This window comes from Podarcis erhardii (genome assembly GCF_964252035.2).
Source record: "Podarcis erhardii genome assembly, chromosome: 5".
Lineage (NCBI taxonomy): Eukaryota > Metazoa > Chordata > Lepidosauria > Squamata > Lacertidae > Podarcis > Podarcis erhardii.
In genome coordinates this window covers 4035763-4058949 of record NC_138509.1, presented here as the reverse complement: position 1 = coordinate 4058949, position 23187 = coordinate 4035763, and the positions used below count along the sequence as shown (strand labels likewise).

The 23187-nt window shown below is 40.3% G+C and overlaps 1 protein-coding gene across 1 annotated transcript in view; it reads right to left on the bottom strand.

Annotated features, from left to right (window-relative positions):
- The window catches only part of SHISAL1 (shisa like 1), a 186190-nt gene extending 163771 nt beyond the window's left edge, over window positions 1-22419 (bottom strand). The window contains exon 1 of the mRNA XM_081861060.1: window positions 21826-22419. The gene's annotated coding sequence lies outside the window, so the exon portion shown is untranslated. The remainder of the gene's footprint in view (window positions 1-21825) is intronic.
- Window positions 22420-23187: the final 768 nt, after the last annotated feature.

Below are 23187 nucleotides of genomic sequence, written 5' to 3'. Positions count from 1 at the left end.
TCTTTTTCTCAGTTCAGCCACATTAACTTTGGCAACTATCAACCATTAGGGTGTGTTATTCTAGGGGGTGGAACTTAATTTTGCAAATTTCTTCAGTGAGGGGTCTTAAAAACATGTTTTTGGGTGTGAGAAATTCAAATCTGCTATTACTTTTGTGACTTGACAATATTTAGCTTGTTTGCATTTGATGAAGATGCACATAAACTGCTTTTGGAAAGCAAAAGAATTTTAATTTTACCTTTGGAAAATGTCAGGTAATGCTAAATAATTATAATATTAATATATAATATAACTGCAAGTACTTGGCAATCATTGTTAATGATTTCTATGCAATTTTACACATGCTTTACTTATCAAGCAAAAATATTAAATTAGCCAAAATATATTTCGAATTTCCAAGTCATGTTACAACTTTTTAGCACCACTCATTTCTGGAATTTGAAAGTTGAAAAATTCAACATGTCCTAATCAATCATCTTAATATCGGGCTTTAAAGGTTTTTGGTTTGTTTGTATTGCTTTCTCAACACTTGTCTTATTCCCTCAGTTTATAGCTTGGTGAAGATTCAGTCTAAATGCCAGAAGAAGAAGAAGAAGAAGAAGAAGAAGAAGAAGAAGAAGAAGAAGAAGAAGAAGTTGTTGTTATTTCTCTTCACAGTATAAAGCAGTACCATGTAGCATGGGTTATGCTGCATTCCCATAACTGTTGAATATTAGCTCATACAGTACATGGTCCGATCTTCAATCTCAAAAGCTCATATCAACACTGATGGCTTCATTCATTCCTTTAACTGATTGTTTTATAGTCTGTACATGTTATATCAGAGAGAATTTATCTTTGAATTTCATTTTTATTGAACATTATGAAAGCTGCAACTAATACTGGTTCTCATTATATCAAGTCTCCTCAAAATGCAGCTTTTCCATTCTTTTGGATTGGAGGTTACGAATCTCTTACAGCAATTAAGCTTTTGAGACTGAGTTGCACACAAATCATTCCTGCCCTTCATCTTCTTCCCTGGGCCAAATTTTAAAGTGTAAGCGTCTCCAGGTAGGGGCCATCTTTTGATGGTTACTCTGTGAATTGCCCTGAAGACTGATGGTACTATATATACAATTTCAATGCACAGGTGTGTCTTGGTTTCTTTGCTATTCCAGCAGTGGTTGAATCACAGCTGTAAATCTGTCTTGACTAGCTGGTGAAGCTGAATTTATGGCTCCCCTGAAGCATCAAAAGCTTAATAAAGGAGGTAAAACACACCAATCAATCAAATTTATTCCATTAAATACATTGATGATTAGATCTGACAGTCTGCAAAAATGAAAGCTTGAAAACAAAGTTGTGAAGTAGAAATAAAATAATGCCAACTATATCTATCAAACAATTCTTCTTTTTCTTCTTTATCTTGTTAATGCACAGAACAATGCTGGCATGGTCCCTGTGCTGCCGTAATGCCTCTCAAATCTGTAACCACATAGGAAAGTTTACATATTCTCTTCCTCCACCACTGCTCTCCCTGCATCACAAAAGTTCTTCCATCTCCCTCTTTTTCAGAATTAAATATGGTGCAGTGTCACATCTTAAACCTTTTTAAAAAAAAAAAAATCCCAGGTGTCTTAAATTTAACCAACATTTTATTGCTGCTAGTTTTATCCATTGTTTTAATAGCATATGGCTAGTCCTGCAAATATTTATTATTGTTGTTATTCTTAGAATCTTAGAACTGTAGAGTTTGAAGGTACCCTAAGGATTCAACCCCCTGCAATGCAGGAATCACAGCTGAAGAAGAATCCACGGCAGATGGCCATCCAACCTCTGCTTAAAACCTTCCAAGGAAGGAGAGTTCACCACCTCCCGAGGGAGACCGTCCCACTGCCAAACAGCTCATGGTCTCAGAAAGGTCTTCTTCCAGTTGTGTAGTCTGAATCTCCTTTCTTGTAACTTGATTCCATTGGTTTAGGTCCTACTCTCTGTAGCAGGAGAAAACAAGCTTGCTCCATCTTCTTCACACAATGCATGGCTAGTTGACGGCCTGTTGAAGGATGATGCCCATCAACAGACTAACTTATGATGGAATTCACTGCCATGATATATGGTGATGTATGCCAACTCAGATGGCTCTAAAAGGGTTTTAGAGCAATTCATGGAGATGATCTACTATATGTAATAGGGACGCAGGTGGCGCTGTGGCCTAAACCACTGAGCCTAGGGCTTGCCGATCGGAAGGTCGGTGGTTCAAATCCCTGCGACAGGGTGAGTTCCCGTTGTTCAGTCCCAGCTCCTGCCCACCTAGCAGTTCGAAAGCACGTCAAAGTGCAAGTAGATAAATAGGCACCGCTCCGGCAGGAAGGTAAACGGTGTTTCTGTGTGCTGCTCTGGTTTCTTAGCCATGCTGGCCACATGACCTGGAAGCTGTCTGTGGACAAACACCGGCTCCCTCGGCCTATAAAGTGAGATGAGCGCGCAACCCCAGAGTCGTCCATGACTGTACCCAACGGTCAGGGGTCCCTTTACCTTTACCTTTATGTAATGGCTATGTTCTGTCTCGTGCTTTCTCAAACTTAGGTCTCCACATATTTTTGGACGACAATTCTCATCATCCCTAGCTAGCAGAACCAGTTTTCAGGGATGATGGGTATTGTCGTCCAAAAACAGTTGAACATATTGAAGTAGCTTCATATGTTTGTATGCCATTTTGTTTGCTATGCACTGCTCTGCAGTTGGACAGTTTTAGTGGTGCAGCTTGTGAGTCTGGCTTCTAATCTCCAATGCACTAAAGGGAGGAATGTGCTTTTTAAAATAAAAGTCAAGGATTTTATAAGCTGTTGCTTTAACCTGGCTACAGTATATGACACAGTGAAGAACTATGGATAGGCAGCAACTGAATAAATGCAAAACTCTTTCTTTAACGCAATGATTTGTGCATTTGCAATGCAATCAAATGCATTTTGATTATCTGATTACCACCTTTGGAGTGCCAGCAACAGAAATAACCTCTCTCCATAAAAACCAAACAGGCTCACTCAGACTGAATAGGAAACAGATGGAATCACCACAAAGGTGTGGGGGGGGGAGGGAGGGAGAGAGGGAGAGAATGAGAGAGTGAAGGATGCATTAACAAGCAGGAGGCATAGGCTTGCCACATTGTGGGGGGAAAGAAGCTGGTTGTAGGAATCAAGGAGTAGGGAGGAGAAAAGATAGAAGGTAGGGAGAAAAGTCATCTGCTAACTAGATTCAAACTCCAAAGTTTGAACAGTCTGCAGGAAGCTGAGTTGATGGGCAGGTAAATAAAAGCAGTTAATGGGCCAAACAGACCTACAACCAGACTGCTTCCCAAACATGATGATGCGGCACTTACTGTGAGGTCAGGTTAGGGATCAGTGGGCTTTCTGAGGGTGCAGCCATGCTGGGACCTGAAGCACTCTTTCCTTACCCAGCAGCTTTGAGTGGCTCACCATAAGGGAGTCAGTAGGCAGACCATAAGATTCCCAGTTCAAATCTTGGCTACCCATGAATGCTGAAAGGGGGAAAAAGTTTACTTTAACTGCCTTATAAAAGAAATAGACACTGTTTCATGTAACAAGACATGCCAGTGGATTCATCCAATAAGTGGTTTCTCAGTCACGAAGAAGGTATTCTATGCCCCAACTTTCTAACCCAGAAGGGCGGGTCGACATGGAACATAACTGTTAAACCTTCCTTTGTGTCTGGCATCCATCAGCTCCTTAGAAATAGAGGAGAAATCTGGCACGATGCTCTCTGTTTTCTTTTCCAGTATATATTCCAGATTCAGATCACACTCATGCTGTGGGCTCCATTTCAACTCAACTTGAGGATGTGTCTGTTGCTGCTGGATGGAAATTCCTTTGGGGTGGGGCTTCTCTCTGACACAGGACAAACCGTAGGTTTTGCATTCAAGTATGTTGACCACTTGGAGCCTCAAGGTGAATCACACAGAAACTGAACAACAAATTTATAGCAGACTATGCTGCCTAAACCAAATAGTTTTAATCCTATGCACACAAGAAACCTAGGTTTTAACTGCTTAACACAAATTCAGACACTTCAGCCTCCAAAAATATAACTGAAGCAAAAGTATCACATATAACAAAATCAGCCTATGAAAGAACATTAAAGGTGCTTTACTGGCTTAGATAAGACTTTTGGTATCCTCACCAAACAAGTAGCTTGCGCAGCCCCAAATGCCAGAAAGGAACTGTGCAAAATCCGTCTCAGACAAATGAGATCTAACTAGTTAGACCCTGTGGGATCAGTATCTGTTGGTGCAGCCTGAGGATCTGAACAAGACACTTGCAGCCGTGAGGCTGACTATGTGCCCACTCAGTCCCTGCCTCTTATGGCACGTAAAATCTAGTAGAAGGAGATTTGATGAAACCTGCCTTACTTACCCTTTTGAATGGCGTTGCCACCTTTTTACAGCTACTTTGTTTTTTCACTAATTCGTGGATTCAGCACTATTTTCTTGAATAAGGTCTTTTCCCAGAGAAGAATGTAGGTATAATAATAATAATAATAATAATAATAATAATAATAATGGTATTATTATGCCATACCCATCTGGCACCCATCACACAGTATCACATAACTGATCAGATTTAACTATGTGACAATATCAGTAACCCAAAGCGAAGGCAACATTTGCTGCACTTACTTGAAATTGGTGAACATTTTTACAGCTCTTCAGGAAACCTGATGAAGCAGCAGGTGTTTTTTACAAGTGGCTAAGTATTTATTTTTATGATTGTTGTTATCAAATCTGCTTCTTCCCCACTTTGCCTAAAGCCTGCTTAAATTCTGCTTTAGGCAAAATCTGGCAAAAACCAAACAAACTCATGTTCCTGTATTTGTTGTGTTTTTTAATGTTTTATTGTGAACCACTTCAATATATGATATATTGTAGGAAATGTTCAATTACTTACAATTAAATAAACAAAAAGCAATTCTCAGAAGAAAAGCTGACTTTTATGTTTTCTTTTTTATACCCTATAGCACACCAAAAGCAAAATATTCACTTTTTGAAACCACTCCCAATTAAAAGGAGCTTCAGTCTATTAAAATTATACCTAGTAGATGAATCATACTTGATTAATTCACTGGTAAAAGCCTGCATATCTATTTTTAACTACCTCCAAGCCAGAAACATTTAGTCTGTCTGGTTTATTTTGTCCCACAGAATTCAAGGGTGCTGGAGAGTTTGATGGAATGTTGGGATCTGGCTTTTAGTGTTGCCAGGATATTCAAGCTCATTTGACATTTATTTTACATGCATAAATTTACCAGATCTTCAGTTAGGTGAACAGGAAACCAAAAACACCCCTTCAATCCTTCACATTCCAGTCATATTAAGAAGGGACTATCCCAATGAAAGCTTTGAAGATGAAAATAAAAGCAGCCATCTCACAGTTGACCTAGTAAGTAGAGATCATTACAACAACAACAAAGGCCCTTAATTTGAAGCAGACAAAGTTGTCTTGAATAGGAAGGTGAATAGGACTGAAATAGCAAAAGGAGAAGAAAAATAAGTGGCCAATTAATTTCCGCCCTTTGCAGTCCTAGAGATGGAATGAATGAATGTGCCTTTATGTGTTCACATATCAAATTGGATTATTTGTTTGCTTTGACAAATATCCAAATGAATCTTGCATCCTTAGAAAACTAAGACAGTCCTCCATTGACTCTGCCTAATTAGTGTCCTAATGTTGCCATTTAAAATTATGTGATTTGCAAAACAAAAAAATTCCTTCCAGTAGCACCTTAAAGACCAACTAAGTTAGTTCTTGGTATGAGCTTTTGTGTGCATGCACACTTCTTCAGATACACAGCATGCACACGAAAGCTCATACCAAGAACTAACTTAGTTGGTCTTTAAGGTGCTACTGGAAGGAATTTTTTTGTTTTGACTATGGCAGACCAACACGGCTACCTATCTGTAACTGGAACTATGTGATTTGCATCGTGTTATTTTATCTGTGTTTGTGAAATGCCACTTACTTAGAGGAACAGCAAACTACAGAGACATTAAAAAGATTGCCATGAACTCCTAAAGAGAAAGTAGCTCTTTAGATAGCAGTAGGAACATACAGAAAAACCTTATATAAATGTAGATTACTAAAGACACAGACCTGACTTTTTCACCTTCATATTAATATAATTCTTCAAATTGTAGTTAGTTAACTTTTAGAAAATAAAATACAAAATATTGAGCAGTGATCCTAAAATAACTACTGGATTATATTGCTTCTAAGAGTATCAATGTCTGATGTCTCAAGGATGCAGCTCATGAGTCCTGTAAGGCAGCAAACTAGGATTCATTGCTTCTCATGCGGAATCAGGCATAATTGTCTTGTTACAAAAGTTGGGTGCCTCCCTCTCTTTCTGCCAAGAAGTGGCAAGAGTCCATGAGGTTCCAGGCTGTGCTCCTTTGGAGAATTGAGACACAGTGAAAACTGTCGTTGCTTTAAGAAATATGGCCCTCTGTCATTTCAAGGGGCTTGTGTGCTGCAGCAGCGCAGCTCTGGATTCCAAGGCATCTCTCCCAGCCAGCCTCCAGCTAGCCTGCCCAACATGGACCCCAGTCCTTCCTCCTCCTCCTCCTTCCCAGAACCACTTGCTACCCGACTCCCTTTTCCGGTCACCTCAAACACCCAGTTACCCTGGCAACCTTCCAAATCTGCAGTCTCTGTTCACACCTCGGGGCAAGTGGGGAGGACAGTTCTCTTGCATGCCAGTGACTCTCAATGGCCCTGTCTTGTTTCTCAATGGCCCGAGCTTGGCCAAGTCATTTGCACAGGAATTCCTCTGCAGTTTGTATTTCTCCCTTCGCACCCCAAATCATCAAAATCCTACCATTTGTTCATTTCTAGGGTTTAGGGGAGTCCCCTTCCCTAAATCTATAACAGTATTTTCAATTTCTCCATGACAGGGAAGACTGGGATTGCATTCATGTCATGTTTCAGTCACATTGTGGTTGGTTGCTTATTTGGGTTTTTAAAATTAGCTCTGCATTGACCAGAATAGAACAGTAACCTTACCCAACAATCAGGTCTGGATCCTATAGAACTCTTAGCACTGTTCTCAGCATAAGCGTCTGATGTGCACTTGGCTTAAGGCATTTTTAACATGTTCCCTGTACATTTGAAACTGCATCATACCACTTTAAAAAGTCATGGCTTCCACAAGTTAATATTGGGAGCCATAGTTTGTTAAGGGTGCTGAGAGTTGGGTTGAGGATAGTTGATAGGAGATCCCTCTCCCCAGAAAACTGGGAATTGTGTAGATGGGGCCTTAAAAGTCATATGCATCTCCAACATATGTAATCCTATATTGAAATCTTCCAGTGGTTTGTCTCTTTGTGATACTCCTCAATGATTAAGAAATTGAATCCAAAGTAGGGGTTTTAATAGGGGTCTACACTGAGATGTAGTTCTCAGCAATTCTCTCTGTGATACTATGGGAGAAAATTAGATGCACCAATGATCAAAACACTCCCTAGGTCACAGTCTATGCCACATAATGTGTGGAATGGCCTTTCAATTCAGTTCATCCTTGACAGAAGTGTGTTTCAGTGGATTAATGGCCAGCTTGAACTGGAAAAACCTGAGTGTGATTCCCTGTTCAGCTTTGAACCTCATTTCCCCCCTCAACTTTTGGTTCTCCACAGGGTTTTGTGAAGATACAATGGGATGGCTTGGATTAAGGGTAGGGTATACATTTGATAGATTATTTCAGCTAAATGCTGTGCCTGTATTATTTAACATGATAAGTTGGGGAAGAACTTACACTAAGGGACTCTGGGTAAGACACTGACCACATGTGGATGATCATGTCTTTACTTAAAGGCGACTTCACTCCTCCTTTTCACATGAATGGGGAAACAGCTCAGCAGACTGCAGTTAAACATAGCTGCCTGTTATGTGTGAACCAGAAAACCATGGTCAATGGCCTCCAAATAAACCAAGATATTAAGCCATTGTTTGTTTATATAAGCAAACATTAATAAATGTATCCATAGCTTTTCAAATGCTCCAAGGTTGTGAGTACTCTCTTGTCTCTGAGAGTGTGCCTCACCTAGGCAAGAAGCAAACTTGATTCTATAGGAAGGTTTGCCTGCTGTAGAAACTGAAAAGCCAAAGACGACAACAGTTTCCTCCATGACAGAGAAGTTGCGGTATAGACCATGTCTTTGTATTGCACAGCCCTAAAGTTACTGGAATTTGAATTTGCACAGCACATCTCAAAGAGCCCAAGAGAATGCTAACAATGCTGGGGAGCTGGAAATACTGTATAAGAAATGCATAACATGTGATAATATACAATATAGTATAATGAAATATTCATGTATGCTAATCTGCTAAAGATTGGCAGCAACAGGGGCATTCACTCAGATATATTGACAGTGGTAAGATTTCTTCAGGAAAAGAAATCGCTTATCTCTAAAAAGTGGGCATAATGAAACTCTAGCACCAGCAGCTTTAAAAATTCCATTCTATTACTGATCCCAGACACTGGTTCAACATTTCCACAGCCTCACCTGGATCGGCTGAAAAGGAAAAAATCCATCCCACAGAGTGATTTCCTCATGTGAAAATATAACATGTATAAAAAGTATCTGTGAGTAATACATCTATTAGAAATGTGTTACTTCCAATCCAACATAAGTTCAGTCAGTAGAGCTCAAGACTCTTAATCTCTGGGTCCTCAGTTCAAGCCCCACGTTGGGCAAAAGATTCCTGCATTGCAGGGGGTTCAACTCTAAGACCCTTGTGGTGCCATCCAGCTCTGTCATTCGATGAGTCTATGATTCTAATACAATTTCAAAAGAGGAGATCCAGATCCAATAGGGAGAGTATAGATGATGGAGGTCTTGAAAGGACACAGCCGTCTAGTACAATGTTGCATACATAACGTTCAGGGCCAGATTTAGATTTGATGAGGCCCTAAGCTACTGAAGGTAATGGGGCCCTTTATATGTCCAGCTGTCCTTTGTCAACAACAAATTGTCGCTGGGACAAAGTTTTCAGGTGGCATGGCTACCTGGGTCACAATAAAATAAAAGCACATAGAGGATTCACTAATCATTTGGTGAGAAAAGCCCTATTCGAAGTCTGGGAAAGAAATAAAACAATAGTAACAGCCAAAACTCCCTGGTGGCTATCACCTATAGAGTCATCAGCCTTGCATAGAAGCAATATGAAAGATAGCTGGCTAACATATAGGGAACTCGTAGAAGAAATAAAAGATTGCCCAACAGTAAATAAATTTGAAGAATTAAAAGAGAGGGGGGTGAATTAGTTAAAATATTTCCAATTAAAAACAATATTTGAGAAGGATAATAAGCTTAAGGGGTTTGATAAAAAAATCTCAGTATGGGAGAAAGAAATTTTATATAACAACCAACAGACTCTCTCAAAAATATATAAACAGTTACAAATGGGAAAATAGAAAAGGAGGAAAAGGAGATGCTATTAAAAAATGGGAACAAGATCTGGGCCATCCAATTGGATATAATGAATGGGAAAGCCTATGGACAAAAAATATAAATTTTACAGCATGTTACCCAATAAGAGAGAACTATATGAAAATGCATCACAGGTGGTACCTGGCACCAGAAAGGCTTGCAAAAATGAATAAAACATATAATAATAAGTGCTGGAAATGCAAGATACAAAAAGGAACCTTCTACCATATGTGGTGGACATGCCCCGAAATTGGGAAATTTTGGAGGATGATCCACGAAGAAATAAAGAAAATATTAAGAATATCATATAGTAAAAGGCCAGAGGCATTCCTTTTAGGAATTTTAAATGACGATATTCCAAAAGACAAAACTAAATTTTTCTTATACGCAACGTCTGCAGCAAGAATCCTGGTGGCTAAGTACTGGAAAGGGAATCAGTTACCCGCTAGCGGAGAGTGGCTACGTAAGCATTCATAATACTTAGAATTAGCCAAATTGACAGACATAATAAGACAAAAACCAAAAAGTGAAGTAAAAAAAGAATGGGAGTGCCTAAATGAATACCTTGAAAGTCAAGGTTCAAGGACAGAAATCTGGCTGAGTCTGGAATAACCTTGTGAAGTGAAAGGATATGAAAGAGGGATTTATATCTAGATGTTAGGATAGAGATGATAAGGAAAACAGGAAGACACAATGAGAGATAAAGGAGGTGCTGTGGGGTTGGTGGAAGTCAATGTCTTGTTATTGTTGTTTTAGTGTTTATAATATTAACTTGTAAGATATGGATTTGTTTTTGTTTTTGTTGCTTTCTTTAGTTTTTGAATGTTGATTTTTGTGTGTTGTGTATTGTTATTTTTAGATATCTTTCGTGTTGTTGTGTTTGTGTGGAAAACACTAATAAAATTTATTTTTTAAAAAATAAAACAAAACAAAAATTGTCGCTGTTTTTTGTGCTGAATATATGCTATATGGTAATTTATGGACCTAATAGGTATCTAAAGCCATTTGTCACTGTTGCTGTATGTAGGTTTTATTTTATTTGTTTTTTATCTTATATTTTGGAAATGTACATCCAGGTTTTTTTTCCTTTTCTTTAAAAAGCTATAGCTTGTTTAGCTTATATGTAAATCCAGCACTGATAATGTTACCGTGAATGGCAAATATGTGTAGATATTTGCTAAATGAAAGTAGAATTCTAGCTCTAGCTTTTTCCTCTTTACTTTCTAGAATGTCACCTAAAAGCTCCCTAGGACTCCCGCTCGGGCTCATGGATAAGCCAAAGCCCTTAAAACTCCTATTCAGGTCACCCATGTTGAATTATTCAACAACTCTACAAATAATTAAATACTTTTACCTCACATTCTCCTCTTCTGGATTTGTGTTCATTTTGGGGGCAGCCACCGCTGCTCGTCTGTATGATCTATAGTTTCATAGGAGAATTACAGACTTAGATACCCAATCTATTTTACGACAGGCAGACATTTACAAAGTGCCTATCTTACTTTTTTTGGGTGCTGGTATAGAAATTTCATCTCACCATGTACAGAAACCTGACCTTCAAAGGCTCCTTACGACACTGTGAATCATCCTCAGTGAATTTTGAAGCAGTGAAAGAATGCAGGAAGTGGGAATGGGAAATGTCCTTGTCAAAAGGTTCCTTAAAATTAATTCCATTTTAATGTTAATGTGTTCTGATAGGGCCATATTTATTGAAAAGTAAAGGTCATTTTTAAAAAATCATTGCATTTTTAATTAAAAGCCAGAAATATGCAGCTGTCAAGAAGTGCATCAGATAATAAACCAGCAAAAAGAGACAGAATAATGTTAGCTCAGTGATGGAAAGTCATTTGAAATTTGTATTGAAAATATGTATATTCTCAAATAATAATAGAGAATCCAGGTTTAAAAGATTCCGCTCTTCATTATCAAAGTATTACAATACTAATAAATACTTAATAATTGCAGTAAATGAAAATCATTAACTTCGGGAATCTATAGGCCATATTTAACTAAAAAGTTGTACTGGTGGGGTGGGAGTCTGTGCAATGAATCCCACCAGCATACAGAAGCTGTTCCCTTTTCCACTCTTGGGGGATGGGGGGGATGTTTCCAGAACTGCACACTTCACCCTGATTTGAATTCCACCCATTGTCTTTTATACCAATACTTCCAAAATGATTTCTATCTTCTTTTGAAAATATTGATCTTTGCTGTTGATTCCTTGCCCAAATATCGCTTGTTAATTTATGTTTAGTGGCTAAATCCCAAAGTGTTGCCAGCCAGTCTTCGAGTACTGGAAAATCTTTTTTTGTTTGTTTGTTTGTTTTGTTTGCTTCCAATATTTAGATTTAATATTCTAAACAATCACATAAAATATAATGTTTTCTTTTTTTCTAGCAGCTTTCAGTAAAGTGAAGTAATATATTTTAGAATCAATGAGCAAATTAATTCCCTGTATTTCAGGAATCATTTCTATATCCATTTAGCGAAACGGGTTCAGGGTTACACTAAGAGCCTCTAGTCCACCCGCAATAGAATATGAGCCATGTCAATGTTTTATAGTGGAATGGGGGAACCAGTTACCTGCCAAATTTTATTTGACTACAACACCCATCATCCTTGACCACTGCTAAATTGCTGGGGGTGATAAGAAGCAGACAACATCTGGAGGGCTACAGGCTAACCACCCCTACACAACTTGCATCTGATTCTAGGTCAGTAAAACTCAGCACAACGGAAATCTAGGAAACAGGAATTACTGTATGAATGCATTGCTCACTGAATTGGTGTTTTCTTAGGCAGTGAACCGAAGGTTTATAGGTTCATGGTACCATTTTTATTGTGGGATCATTTTACACTGTTTGCCTTTTGAGTGTGTGTGTGTGTGTGTGTGTGTGTGTGGTGTTGATAGCTGCTCTGTGCTTCCTTTTTGGAGGGAAAGGGAGGCACAATAAATTGAATGAACAAACGCAATAAAAAATAATAGTTTGCCTTTTCCTCTTCTCTACTGGGAGGACCAGAGAAGGGTCAGTAGGCTGGGTCAGCTTTGGATCAGTTGAAGCAGCTCAGGTCAGAGTGTGTATGGAGATTTTATATAATCGCTATCACCCATTTCAGGCCCAATTGCCAGAAAGATCTCAAAGGGAGCTGATATTAAAGGAAGCAAACAGGCAGCAAATATAATGGATAGAACTACTTTAAGATAAATGAACAAAATGTGCATCTGCTGCTCTGTGCCAGAGGGAAGGATTGGACCACACAAGGGAGTAGGAGTATGATTTGGCGGGTGAATGCAGGTAGGTGTTTGTGGGGTCCAGCAGCAGTTATGTGAATTCAGGTGTGTGGCTGAAAGGGCCAGAAACCTTGTCCCCAACTTGTATTAAATAAATTATTCTGAAAGTGGGCTGCAGAAACTAAATGCATCTTGTGAGCTTGAAAACTGATAGACTACCTCCATTGTCACAATCTTGTTTATATTCAGAGGGGTGGGGAGTAAAGCAGTCTCTGATAGATTGGGGAGGTAGGAAAGAGAATCTCCATTTAATCCTATTTTATCCATTTTACATTTTAAATGTATTCTGGTTTTACGAATTTATCTCAAAATGGAAACTATTCTCATGTGCCAAATGCTGGCATTTAAATCCCAAAAGGCAGAGTTGGTGTAATCCCTTTACAGAGAAACCCTCATCTAAATTATTCCTGGAGAGTCCTGTGTTGTTCCTTCCTTACAACTTTGGTGTATTCTTGTTGGTATTCATAAACTTTCCCTTAACATTCTGTAAAAAAATAAACCCCCAATCTTTGCCATTTGCTTAATGCCTCTCCCTCTCTCTTTTAAAACAAACTCTTTGTCACTTTCATTCTCTTCAAGCAAACAGAACCTGACTTTGATATACTGTAAAACATTGTTAAATCTACTGAACAGCCCTGTCCCCTGAGCTGCAGGTGGGGGGAGTGAAAAAAAAGTTGCACCTGATGAAGTCTCTTCAGTGACCACAACGGAGCTGCCCTCCTCCTTCCTGCTAGGCCACCCCTTTTCTTTGCCACACACAGAATGTCTCAATTCTTCTAGCATTTTAGCCTACTTGGCAGGTTCCATTTAGCCATTATTCCTCACAGGGGCTTTCATGGAAGAAGCCAGAGTGGGACAAGTGGATGGAGAAAAGCAAATCTGGCAGGGGTATGTGGGTGGGTGGGTTGGTTGGCAAGGGACTTGAGAATTGCAGCACATCCAGTTTTGGGAGGCATCAATCTTTCCGGATTTTGTGTGCCTTGGAGATTAAATAAAGAAAATGGTCAGAAACCAGTATGACTCAACAGTGTTTCAAGATGTTTAATTGTAGCCTCTTTTAGTTCACTTTTTATCATTACTTTAAGCATAGCATTTAGTTCAGCTCAGAGTTTCATTACCTGCAATTATTCACCAGGTCTCTTACCTCTGAATCGACAAAGAATAGAAGAATTAATTAGAGCAAATCTAATGTCCTTTGATTATACAGCTCAGGTGTCAGGTAGGAAATAGATAGGAAGAGAGAGAGAATAGCCTGTGTGCAAAAGAGCCCGCCCACCTCCACCTGCTCCTTTGTAGTGATGGTCAGCATAACTACAACATACAAGAGGAGCAAAATGCTTCTTTTTCCCTTAGTGCCCGCAAATTGCTTTATGCACAGCGCAAGAAGCTAGTGGTATTTGTTTGCTCCATTTGTTTTTGTTTTTGTTTTGATTTTCCCCCATGAGTTTTTATATTCATATGTTTTAATAACACATTAGGGAAAGATGGTAGTCCTTTCTTCTTCGGTGAGTTGAAGGTGTTGTGTGTACCTAGGGTGTGTACCTATGGTCCTGCTTCCTCCCTAAGCTTTTCCAAGCATTACATTGTTTAAACAACATTTCTAATATTTATTTAGTATACCTAAGAAAGTAATATATATTTGTCATTAACTTATCACAGAGGTAGAACTGGATACAGCCCTCTGTCAAGAATATTCTGATACAGACACTTAAAATTTTGGGAGGGTGCCCCAGCACCCATTCACACCTGAACATACCTTCTGTCTGTCAAACATTGTGCAAGGTCCACACAAAGGGGGGCATAAATCTGCATATGACACAAAGCCATTAATACACACTTGTGCCCTCCTTTGCAGGTGGGGCAGAGGGCTCAAAGCATTTGGCCCAGGAAATTGTGCTGGCACTCCTGGAACGAGGTACAATCTACAGCTGGCTTCCTCAACCTTGGTCCTCCAGGTGTTTTTGGCTTACAACTCCCATGATCCCTAGCTAGCAGGACCAGTGGTCAGGGATTATGGGAATTGTAGTCTCAAAACATCTGGAGGGCCAAGGTTGAGGAAGCCTGATCTACAGTAACAACACTGAGTACAAGACGTCAAACCCCAAAGCTCCTTCATGACAAATCAGCTCTTAGTATGAGTTAATACAGAGGTGGGAAAAGGGGGAAAGCAGCCGAATGACTCTCATGCTAAATTAACAAACTGCCAGAGGCAATTGCCTTGTGTGATGTCTGCAGCTTTAGTTTATAACCCAGCCAGGAGCACACTAAGTGACAATGACACACTTATTTCACATTGAGGATGAGGCCAACACTCAGGGCAAGGTGAGGCAACCACCTCAGGCAGCAGGGTCCATTGGGGCAGCAGATCCCAAGGTCAGTCTTTCTTCTCGCCTTGCTCCTGATGTAGCTCTTCCCTGACCCCTTCTTCCCTGGCATGGAGGAAGGTGCCATTCCAAGTAGGTCTGATCAAGAGTCACTTGGACTCCTCAGGTGGACAAGAGGGAGATGACAATGTCGTTCACCCAACTCCTTTGTTGCCACTACGGTTGTGGGAGCCTGCAGCAATGAATGTGGTTTTATATAGCCTTTTGATTCCAGGGGGCTCAGGGCTGCTAAAGAGTATATATACTTCATATATACTAGGGTTGCCATATGTCTGGATTTCTCCGGACATGCCCGGGATTTCAAGGGTGAAATCGCCATCCGGGCAGATTTTTACTCTGTCTTGCTCTTGCCCTGAATCCTGCTTGATTTGCTTGACTGTTTCCTATTTGTTCGTTCTTAGTTTTTCCTCTCATCTGGTATGCTGCCTATGTTCTTCTGTCTGTAAGGCTTTGGGATGGGAACTATGTTGACAACTTCATGGAGACTAGCAAATGGAGCCTTTTTAAAGAAAAAAACCCCAGTGAAAGTTTTGTCCAAATGAAGATAAAAAAAAAAATCCACTTTTTGAGCCACAAAGCAGGCAAAGAAAGAATTTCACTTGGTGAAACAGAGCCTTCTATATTTCATTGTCCTGAAGAACAAGAAAAACATCTGAAAGTCATCATAGATGTATAATTTGAAAAGGGCCCCTGCTTCTAGCAACCACACCAGACCAAATTCAGGAAAACCAATTATTGAATGCGAAAATTAAATCAGCACCATTGTCTAGCTATTCATTCTTTACAAGCAAAAAAAGTTGTGGCTTCCCTCCCTGCAGAAGCCAGCTGCCATTATATGACTGCATGGTCATTAAGTGCTAATTAATTTCTCTTCTACTAGCAAAACCAACCAAGCATCTTTTGAAGATTATTTTAAAGGAACGTAGTGAGGGATGTGTGCATGTTTCAGTTTGAAAAGGTTTCAGATGAATAGTTTCAAATGAAGGTTATGTATAGGACGTCCCACAACAAGTTGGAAAATTCAAAGACATGTGAACAGTTGAAATGCAACCTGCTGTGTACAGGTTAAGTACTTAATTCGTTCTGGAGGTCCGTTCTTAACCTGAAACTGTTCTTAACCTGAAGCAAAACTTTAGCTAATGGGGCCTCCCGCTGCCACCGCGCCACCGCGCCTCGATTTCTGTTCTCATCCTGAAGCAAAGTTCTTAACCCAAGGTACTATTTCTGGGTTAGTGGAGTCTGTAACCTGAAGCGTCTGTAACCTGAAGCGTATGTAACCCGAGGTACCACTGTACTTCACAAAGCGGTTGTCACATTCCGGCCCCTCATGATCAACCACATGACACGGGATGCACACACTAGTTGAATGACAATGCCCATCAACATTGGAGAGGCCTGGACCCCTCAAATATTTTATTGACCTCAGCCCCTAGGAGTTGGCTCCTATGTCTCAAGAGCTGTCACATGGAAGAGGGAACAAGCGTATTTTTTCCTGTTCCAGACGGGTAGGACATCAACCAATGGATTCAAACTTAAAAGACAGTAGATTCCAACTAAACATCAGGAAGAACTTTCTGACAGTAAGAGCTGCTTGACAGTGGACCAGACTCCTCTGGAAGGTTGTAGACTGTCCTTCCTTGGAGGTTTCTAAGCAGAGCTTGGGTGGCCATCTGTCATGGATGCTTTAGCTAAAATTCCTGCATTGCAGGGAGTTGGACTAGATGACCCTTGGGGTCCCTTCCAACTCTATGATTCTGTGAGTACATTCATTCATTCTTACTTTGCATGCCTGCAGACTGTTTCTTGACATTGAAGATAGATGCTAAGGCTGGACCCTGCTGCAGAAGATCGAATATGTGATGTGACATGTAAGCACAAGTGAATCACAATTCTTGTCCCATGATTCTAAATCTAAAAATAAAATAAAATAAAATCTGGAGATGTGCCTGTTCCCCTGGGGGTGATATGCATTGTTCTCATACATCCCAAAGTGTGGGAGAGAGTGTAGATCTTTCTGGGGAAAATATTTAAGTCTCTACGCTTCATATAAAATGTGGGAGAGTGATCACAGGACATATGAGTGATGCGTACTTCCACTTTGCATCAGTTCCAAGCTCTCAACAAACAAGTAACATGGCTGGTTTGGGCCATTTGCTATTCTCCCGCTACCCCAAGTTCATGTCATGCCACTGGAAGACTCCCTGGCAGTCATTTGGAACTGCTTGATTTCATAATTGGCCCGACAGTGGCTCATCTTCAGTGATGGTCACCTTTGCTCTCCCAACTGTCTAGCTAGCTGTCTAGCTAACCATCTATATAAAAAGAAGTAATTCAATATGTTTGCCATTCAATCCTTGGCAACGGCTGCTGCTTGCCAGTTGTCATCAGAGAATGTAACGAAGCTTAATGATGCAAGGAACTTGTGCCATCAATTTAGAATGCATATCAGGTTTACTTGCAAATATAAAACATCAACAACAAAACACAGTTTCACCACCAGATTTTAAAGAGCAGCTCCATTAGCATAAACATTCCTGATTGATTCATCTCAAAATCAGTGTCTGAAGAATCAGTTTATAACCAAAGAAAATTGGATGGAGTGGTTCAATGCGCCCTAGAAGTTAGAGCTAAGTTACCTCATTTCACGTCATAAATACTGCAAGAAGATCAAACGTATCCATTCTGAAGGAAATCAGCCCTGAGTGCTCACTGGAAGGACAGATCCTGAAGCCGAGACTCCAATACTTTGGCCACCTCATGAGAAGAGAAGACTCCCTGGAAAAGACCCTGATGTTGGGAAAGATGGAGGGCACAAGGAGAAGGGGACGACAGAGGACGAGATGGTTGGATAGTGTTCTCGAAGCTACAAACATGAGTTTGACTAAACTGCGGGAGGCAGTGGAAGACAGGAGTGCCTGGCGTGCTCTGGTCCATGGGGTCACGAAGAGTCGGACACGACTAAAAAGTGCTTGTGAACACTTTCTATTGTTTCTATACTCTTCTTCGTCTTCTCCTTCTCTGGCCTTCACCTTATTTACCATGCTAGTATTTAAATCTTACTGAATGTCGTGACCTGCATCCTTCTGTATAACTGTAGCAGTGTTAGGTCTAACACTATGATATCACCGTCACTAATGAACAAAGCCAAATAGGGTTTGCCATTGCTAACAGGATTAACTGGCAGGGAGAGCAACTGGGCCTGGCGGCAGTGAGGACAAAGAATAAGAGGACAAACAACAAGAATACGCAGCACAATGAATATATTTGGAGGGGGTGGGGCTGCTTTTGAAAATAAACATTACAATTAATTCATACAACCATCCCATAATCCATCGATAGAAGGCCCATTGCAAGAGGGGAGAGGGGGGAATACACATTAAGTATTCATATTCATATTTCAAGAGCAGAAATAATCCTAGATTCTGTAAGTGCTTTAGTCATCTGATCTCCCCTTTCACAGGGAATTTGGGATCAAAACTAATCCTCTTGCTTAAAAAAAAATTCCCCTTAAAGGTTAGATTAAGAATCCATTTAGGGAGTAATTAATGCTGAGGGCATTAGAGAAATACAGGGTCTTTTTAAGTGTATCAGCCTAAGACCATTCCTATTAGAATATGGTGATCCATAGTTCATGCAGGTTCACCCCCCCCCCCATTCAGCAACATATGATCCCTTTTCAAAACTGGAAAAGGAAATACTATGTATGCTGCAGCTTCAAGAACCTCTCCCAAAAGATATGATGAATTGGCGAGCAGGATTTGAACTATGAGCAACAGAAATAATTAGAGATTATTGTATTATGGTTGTGATATAAAAGAGTGAAGATAGACTGCAGCAATGAGGTAGAATTAAAAACCCCACAGAAAATGGCCAGGCCACCTCAAATATTTTATTGGGTGGGTGAAGACGCCTCAGCCCCCAGGAGTTGGCTCCTGTGATGGCTGTCTTGTCTGAAAGGTGGGTCTATCAATTGCTATTAGCCAAATGATACTCCTATGTACAAAGACTGTATACCTCTGATTGATGAAGATAGTGGAAAATAAATAAATTTGTCTCTTGGAGGCAACGGATGATCATGTTTTGAAGCAGAATGCTGAACGGGGTAGATCTAGGATTGAAAATGAAATTGAAAATGCATTGAGATGGTCCCACCTTCATTTGTTCATTTCCCACTAATACTTCCCACTGCCCCTGTTATGTACTGAAGTTCTCACCCTGAGCCACCCTGTAGATAGTTATGCAAATAAGGGATCGAAAGTGACATTCAGGGATTGGGTACTTTTAGATAGTTGTTACAGTAACGTTGTACTGGAGCTCTATATAAGCAGGCTGACTGAACCCTTCAGTTCAGTTCTGTTCTGGCCTGTGAATAAACAAGAGCTGTTTGAAGAATCACTGTGTCATCTGATATGTTCACCCACAACTTAATAGCCCCAGTTACCCCCAGTGCCAAGTCCCACTTTCCATGTGACATTACATTTGAACTTAAATGCACCATATAAATTGAGCTACACAACCTAGGGCCCACCAAAATGAACATCCCCACCATCAGCCTGTCAGGTCAACTGCCCCACACAGCCTGTTTTGCAGCCCCAGGTAGACAGCAATAGCAGGAAGTTTATTGAGCCATTTGAGAGCCACAGTTATTCTAACTTGACAACTAGGGGCCTGAGGCTGATAGATAAGGGCTTGTCCAAGTCAACACAATGAGTCCATGAGCAGAAGAACTTATGAATACATCTCTCAGGTATGCGTCTATCCATTAATTCCACTAAGTCATCAGTCCCATATGCAGCAGCTATTTCAAACAATATGTTCAGTTCAATAGAAGAACTTGCTGTAAGAAAATCAACAGCAGTTACTACTATGTAAACACAGCCTTAGCCATGTGTATTTATACGTGCATGTTACACCAAAGAGGGAGAGCATGATTAAAGAAAATGGTCAGATCCTGAGCTAGCCTTTCATGGAAACCTTATGTGGAAGAAAGAAAGTGGGGCAGAATATCTTGATTTATTAATGGAAAACTTTACAAGAAAAAGAAAAGGACAAAACATCTGGCAGTGTTGATTTAGAGCCAAATTAGATGTGATGTTAAAAGGTGTCTTTGCATCTAAAATGTAGATTTTTCCTAAAATACATACTGCATGAGGTGACAATTAACAGGATCAAAGCAGGCATTAAGAAGAATACAACGCTTTACTCTCCTGCAGATTGAAACTAGTATTTGCATTTGGAGGAAATCCCCTTTGGTGCTAATGAGGAATTTCCCCTAAAAGCTCATACAAACTTCAGAAGAGGTATTTTCTTCAACAGCGTTGGAGGGAAGAAAAGTTATATTCCCTCCCCTCCCCGTCTTCTTGGATCTCATTCCTTGTTACCCCTCCCAGCTGATGCAATTTTGTTCTTACCCCCCATCCCCCAATGCAAACATGCATGTCTAATTTGACCTTTTTATAAAATTTAAAGGTGTACTTTGGAACAAAGACTTGGAGGAGTTTTTTTAAAAAAGCAGAGGCCTGCTTTCTTCAGTGATATTCCAGTGTGTCTAATATGTATGTATTCTCCTGTATATATCTCCCCACACACACACACACACACACACACACACACACACATATATAGCCATATATATATCCCTAGCCTCTTCATTGACTTAGAGCAGGCTTCCTCAACCTCAGCCCTCTAGATGTTTTGAGACTACAATTCCCATCATCCCTGACCACTGGTCCTGCTAGCTAGGGATCATGGGAGTTGTAGGCCAAAAACATCTGGAGGGCCGAGGTTGAGGAAGCCTGACTTAGAGGTATGGAGAGATGTGCAGGCTAAATACACTAAAAATTAACCCTTCTCCTAGCTTGCTCCCAGTATTCTGGTCAATGAACATAAACACACTGGAATGTTGCAATTTTGTTAACATTATTTAACACATTGAAGAGCTCTGAATGCTTAACAATCCACTTTCATTTGGATGTTTGCCATTTCAAATTGATTTATGATGACCCGCTCTGCCACAGGTAGACTTAAACCTCATTACCAGTCAGCCCCTTGGGGTACCAGTCCATTTAAATGAATACATGCATGCATATATGTAATGCCACAACTTTTTTGGCCCAGACTTGTTTCAGAAACAGATTAAGCATCATTTGTCATTTAGAGTTTTGGAAAAGTACAAATTCCTGACTGGAAACTCCAGGATTTCTTCCTCATTCATCTATAATTCTTGTGCTTTGTTAATTCTGCACTATCTCTAGCACTGGTGGAAGAAAGCATTGCCTCAGGGGTCAGCAAACTATTTCAGCAGGGGGCTAATCCACTGTCCCTCAGACCTTGTGAAGGGCTGGACTATTTTTTTTGGGGGGGGGATTAACAAATTCCTATGCCCCACAAATAACCCAGAGATGCATTTTAAATAAAAGGACACATTCTACTCATGTAAAAACACCAGGCAGGCCCCACAAATAACCCAGAGATGCATTTTAAATAAAAGGACACATTCTGCTCATGTAAAAACATGCTGATTCCCAGACCATCCACTGGCTGGATTTAGAAGGGCTGGATCCGGCCCCGGGGCCTTAGTTTGCCTACCCATGATTTCAGTGGAACATCTCTTCTGAAGAAAACCAGAAAAAACTGTTTTGGGAGGCAGGAATGAGTATAAAATACAATACCTGTTCGATGGGTGGTTGTTGCCATTAATGAGTCTGAGACAGGTAATGTCGCTCCAGTTGCTTGCCTGCTACTGATCTTCATGTAGGCTGATATGCATGCTCAGAAACTGCAGCTCTGGTTAGTTTCAGGTCCACTGAATGCCAGTTCTTTCATAGCATTCATAGAATGAAATATTCTGTAGTTATTTTTCACCTCATCAACCAAACAGTGGAAGGTCGAAAATTATCGAAAGCCACAAAACCTTTTGAGGCAGCTGGGATCCCACCTTCAAAAGCAAGTGGGGATTTAGCAGCGCAGGTTTTACCTCGCAGCACAGAGCAGTTGTGACAATCTGCTCTCGGTATACCAATCTGCATCTTTTTCTAGTCTACAAGGTCTCTCCTTTTCTTAGGTTGCTTGAAAGGTTTATATTTAGCACATGGTCTTTTTGAACTTGACAGATTCTTAAAGAGCCTTTTTCAAAGAATCAAAATTGTTGAATATAAATTCCCCTTCTTTGCGCAGAGCTGAACTGAACTCTGTGGTGAATTATTTCTGTCCACTGAGTGCTGAAAGCATTTGGGAATATTTTATTTGTCATGCTCTTCTTCCCCCTCCAGCCTTTCCTCATGAGAAGCACCAGCAAGATGGATGCTAATCCCACACTCTCCTTGTCTTCTGTGTTTTCACAATCAAGGCTAGTAACCCATTTTTGTCAAGTCCTAATAAAGGACTCCTCCAGAGTATATAACGAGTCTTTATTTCCCTTTGCAGTATGGACGGCAGCCAGTTGTTTGGTTTCTTTTATTCTTTGTGGCATTGTCTTTATTTAAATAGAAACTGGGTCGAAGAAGGCATTCAGTTCTGGGATATTTTTATGTCACGTTGCGCTATGCAACAGGCAATGTTGAAAACAGAGGTTTCCTCAGAGGCTTCAGAATTTCCCCAGAGATTTCAAAAGCAGTTGAGTAAGCATCTGTCTTGAGGTGCATGCTCAGTCTGTGCAAGTAAAGCACGGCACATTCTGAACACATCAAACTTTTAAAATACAGTATTGCTTCTGTTTAGTACTTCAGCTTTCCTGGCAGAGAGATAACATTTTTTTGGTGGGGAAGTGTCATTTGCTCCACTTCTATGTGTCAGGGAGTAGATAAAAACATAATACTGGGGCCAGAAAAAAACAGTAAACAGAGTTGCCACCAAAACGTTGACTAAGTCAAATGCAAAATGAATTATGCGGAAATCGATCTCTGAGCTTGATCGATGGAGCCGCGATCTCAGACAGCTTTACGATCCCAATCAGTCATTTGCAGCGTCCGGCACGCTTCCTTCGAGCTGCGCACCAAAGTCTGCTGTCTCTTTGGCCACGGCTTAGCAGAGTA